Source organism: Homalodisca vitripennis, chromosome 4 (genome assembly GCF_021130785.1).
Source record: "Homalodisca vitripennis isolate AUS2020 chromosome 4, UT_GWSS_2.1, whole genome shotgun sequence".
In the NCBI taxonomy this organism is placed as follows: Eukaryota; Metazoa; Arthropoda; class Insecta; order Hemiptera; family Cicadellidae; genus Homalodisca; species Homalodisca vitripennis.
In genome coordinates this window covers 160,020,390-160,025,886 of record NC_060210.1, presented here as the reverse complement: position 1 = coordinate 160,025,886, position 5,497 = coordinate 160,020,390, and positions in this window count along the sequence as shown.

Here is a 5,497-nt window from a genome sequence, read left to right as displayed (position 1 = left end):
TACTTCTTTCAACACTCATACTCCACCAAATGAATACGGCTCGTTCTACGTGAAATCGGCTGGACTGCTTGGTTCTCAAAATTTGTATTTATTTAATATTTCAAATGCTTGTAAATAAATTTGGTTGTTTTGGCAACAAGGCGGGCCACATAAAACTGACTCGCGGGCCGGATTCGGCCCGCGGGCCGTAGGTTGGGCAGCCCTGGTCTACAGAGTGGGAGCACACACGCTCCTCCAAAAAAACCAAAGAAATGCATGCAAACATTTTGGGGAAGTTTAAAGAAATTAAAGAAAGTTTAGTTTTTGTTTTTGCATGACAACGCCCGACCACACAGGGCAAATCGGACTCTAAAATTCCTGGATGCTTTTAAGTGGGAAGTGTTTCCACATCCGCCTTACAGTCCAGACCCTGCACCCAGCAACTATCACCTGTTTCCAGCAATGGAGATCTACCTGGCTTGCGACACAGCGCTTTGATGATATCGAAGAACTGCGGAGGGTGTGACTATCTGGTTGAAATCTCAGGCAGCAGAATGATAAAACACTGGAATTTTAAAATTAGTTCACTTTTATGATAAGTACCTAAATTTGTATGATGACTATATTGAAAAATAGAATTTTACTGTCACTTTCAAATGTGTATAATACAATTTTTTTGGTGCTTTGTATTTTGTTTTTATCAAAACATAATCTACTTTCAAGATACTCCATGTAAGATTATGTAGTGAAGTTAGCATAGAAAGAATTACTTACGATTGCAAACAAGCATAAGCTTATGCTGTAATGGCCGATGAAACAGGATATATTGCCGGCAAAGAACAGCTTATTATCAGATTGCGCTTTTATGATGAGAATCAAGAAAAGATCAGAGAGGAATTTGTAGACTATGTTGAGCTGAAATCTCAAGATTCCCCAACAATCGTTAATGCAATTTAGAGTTTTTTTAGATTCTGAATCTTTTAGCAGAGAATTGTGTTGAATTTCGATGTTTAATGATAGCTGGAAAAAAGGTGGTGTACAAGCCATTTTGAAGAAAAAGTATAATAAATCTTTATATTTCTATTGCTCAAGCCACAAACTAAATCTTGTGGTCAATGATACTAGTAAACTACCGGAAATAAGAAACTTAATTGCAACAGTTAAAGATACAATATCCTTCTTTTGTGAGTCACCAGCCCGCAGGAATTCGGCTCCTAATCTATCAAGACTCTGTGAGACAAGATGGTCTAAGAAATACAGCGTTATTAGACATTTTTCAGACAGCTTCCTTGAAATAGTCAATGCGTTAGAATATCTCTCAGTTGTAGGAAACTATGTTACAAGAAAATATGTGTATCAATTGCACTGTGCAGTTATTAAACCAATTTTCATCGTAGGTTTACTCATGATTGCAAAGTACTCTGCAATTTTTAAACCATTGTGAACATTCTACAAAGTAAAAATATGTATCTGATTATAATGAGGAAACATATTGGTGAAATCCTTGATGTTATTAAGAAGGATCAACAAGAAATATAACATAATTCTGATGAATTACTTAAAAACTTACATAATATGGAGAAAGTCGGCGATGAATTAAAAGTTCCACGAATTGTTCAAAAGCAAATAGACAGAAGTAATCCACCATTTGAGACTGTGATTGAATACTGGAGACAGTTATTGATCATCCCTTATCTTGACTCCTTTAATCATTGAATGTTAAATTCTCACAAGAAAATACACCTTCTTTTGCCTTATCCCATCTTCATCCTTCATACATGCTAAAACTTACTTCAAAAGATTTGGGAAAACAATGCAAAGTCATTCATGGAGTTTTATGGGTTGGGTGATATCTCTGCAGAATTAAATTTGTGGTATAATCTGTGGAAAAATAAGGATTTAGCAGGAGATAAGGATATTGAAGCGGCTGCACTTTTGGAAGAAGCTAATATTTTTTCCCCTGCAACAAGCCATGCACTTCTCATTTTAAGTGCTTTCCCATCCACTACGGCTACTGTTGAATGATATTTCTGTACCCTTTGAAGGGTAAAGAAGGGTGAGAAGTACAGTGCAGTCTCTATAATCCGGCCGTGCGCTAATACGGCACGTCCAGTAATCCGGCACTGTACGAACGATGACGGGTCGGGTTTTTACTGTAATTTTTTGTACTGTATCCTTCCGTTGTTTATTTCACAGCCAGATTAGGCATACTGTACTGTTTGTTTATTACGTTTTATTGTGTATTTAGTTATTTTCCAATTGTACTTTTGCGTTCTACATATGTTAAACTATACTTTAACTGGTTTCTAATAAATTTCAATGTACATTTGTATGTTTTTCGTACGTTTTTACCCATGCATCCATTAATCCGGCAATTTCGGTAATCCGACACTACCAATCCCGATATACTGTCGGATTAGCGAGATTGCACTGTACTATGAGAGAGGACAGATTCACTGAGTTGTGTTTGATGAGTGTCCATCAGAAATTCTTTAAGGAAAATCAGGACTGGATTGACACGAGATTTCTGATCAAATTTTCTACAAATCCAAGAAAAATGATACTAGTTTAAGGCATGTAACTAGAATAAGAATATTTCTTTCAAGCAAATAATTATAATAACACAGTTATTAGAGCACTGTCATAATACTAAAAAAATGTTATTCCAATTGTTTTGTTTCACTTAAATAAAATAAATGATTTTGTTAAACTTACAGATTTTCTATGTCTTCTCAAGTTTTTACAGTATTTTATCAAAAGCAAATAACACAATTTTCATCTTACATTTATTTTATCTGGTTTCATAGACGGAGGAATTGTGCCAAAACTGAATTTGGAAATAGTTTTCACAACAGCATTCCAGCATTACCATTTACCAATTATTGATGTAATTTTAATATTTTCACATTGATTATTGTGAGTCACAATGAACCATATTGTAAATAATCTAGTACAGCAGATATAGTGGGAAAATCATGAAAAGTGGATATAAAAAGTTCTCTTACATAAAATCAAATAGCTGCCATTTATTTAAAAAGTAATCCTCATATTGTAAATAAATCTCAAAATAACACACAATATCACAGAAATTATTGCATTAATTAAAACTAAAACAAACCATTATGCTATTAAAACATATATAAACCTCTATAACGTAATAAATAACATTTAATGAGCACTAAAATGCAAACTTAAATAACACTCACTACAATTGTAATATAATTATATCATATGGAAACTATGTGGAAAAATAATTTATTTGGCTCAAAATGTAGATTGAAATTTAGTCATTAACTAAAAATCTTTTTATATAGCACAATTTTCAAAACATTCTCAGAGCATTGGGTTAATTAACCTTCATTAACTTTGTGTAAGCATCACTTTTTAACGTTGTCTGTTTCCACTATTTTTTACATCAACAATTTAAAAATATTTTAAGTGTCAATTAATTTTTATCACTGCATGGTTTATTGGAGCTCAGTCTCTTAATTCGTACTACAAATATGTTTATAGTTATAATTTTTTTGAAATGAAAATTTAAAAAACACTGACAACAATGAATTTTCATCATTGTACAACTAATTAAAAAGTGTATGTGAAGAAGTACAGATCTACACTACGTACTTCATTCATTACATATACAAATATATAATACCTTTATTGATGACATAATGGATTACTCTAAATTTGTTATGGATTTGAGTATGTTTCATATAATTTAGTTTAAGAAACCCTACATTTTGATACAGTGTGCACCAAAACATCTGAAAAACTGCACAATTAAGTGACAGTTTATAACTAATAAATGTTTTCGTACAATGGCCATGTTACCAGTAAGGTACAATATTTCTCCATGTCGTTCATAACAGGGGATGTTTCAATATAAAAATAAAATTAAAAACAATTTTTTATAAGCTGCAACTTAAATCTCACTAGTTGACAAATCATACAATTAATTATCTTGTACTATAATAATATTATGTCAGATTTGATTAAAATGTTTTCCACTCCTTAATTGAACAAAGATATGAATATGAGATGCACATGTTCCTAAAATAGACGCATATAATAAGAATGGATGAGATTAGAAAATTACAGATCAGGGAATGATAGTGACTTACTGTGAAAAAGAGATACAGACCATTAGAAAGTATAAATGAAGTACACAGAGTTTTAGGAAGTATTTTTACCATCAAGAATGCAGAATACTAGAAATAAAAAAGAAACTCAATGGGAAAGACCAGGCCACAAAGAAGAATACAACCAACTAGAAAAAGTACAGATTGTTGAGAAATACACAGATCTCTAAGACGGATAGGTATATGACGGATAGTTTGCAGATCACTGGGAAGAAAATGTTTACTATCATGAAAGATACATAGATCCACCTCACTGACAAGAACATTACAGTATACTGGAAGGCAAACATAGATTATTGAGAAAGATACAACCTAATGCTAAGGAAGAAATATATAGGTGGTATTCAGTGTTGTACTTACTTCTCATGTTTTAAAAATATCCAACGATTTTATATTTATAAATTGAAGAAACGTGTTTTGTTTTCTTGTATACCTATATAAATATTTTTTTCTAAAGGAATCTTCATTGGGAAGAATACAACACAATGCATATAATATATACAGGGTGTTCACAAAAGGGTGTCATAAACTTCTGTGGCTGATAGTAATCATGATTAAAAACTTATTGAAATAAAAAAGTATTAAAATTACTTGTTTTAACGGTAATAATAAAATTCTTTATTTAAAGTTTATTTTGACGATGGAAGGATTGCGAAGGAAACAGGATTTTTCCTGAAATTTGCCATCATTAGGGATACAAAAAATCAGCCACACTATGTTTCGAGATTTGCAATCTGATCTCTTCTTCAGGTAAATAACTAACCTAACATATAATTACAAACTAGGTTAAAATAAACAAATCATACCAGAGCGTCGCCTAAGTCAGGAATCACAACCACCAGTGCGTTAACTTCACTAACTCTAAAACGTGCACGTAAATACAAAACTAAACACAAAGCTAATTATTAAAACTGAACTATAGAATACAGGTCACAAAACGGGCTGTATTCGTCGACCAACCACCTACGACTGATAATAAATAATAAAATACAGGGTGTTCGTTCAGAAAAAATCAGTTGACTGCCATATTGGAATATGGTGGCAGTTTTTAAAAGTATGAAATACCTACATAAAGTATTTTAAGGAGAATATGAAAAGTTTCCCATTTAAAGTTTGCTAATTAAGTAAGTTTTATAATTTTCAAGATCACAATGGTGGCCCATTTAAATAAAGCCACCCTGTATATATGTACAGGGTAATATATTATATTCATTGTGTTTTAATCTTCCAGTCTTTAAAAAATTTCCAAAAACAAAGAATACAAATGATTGGTATTGACACAAGTAAATGGAAACAATACAAACCACAGAGAAAAATGTACTTATTGATAAAGATCACATAACTGGGAAGGATACAACTTACTGAACAAAATTATATCG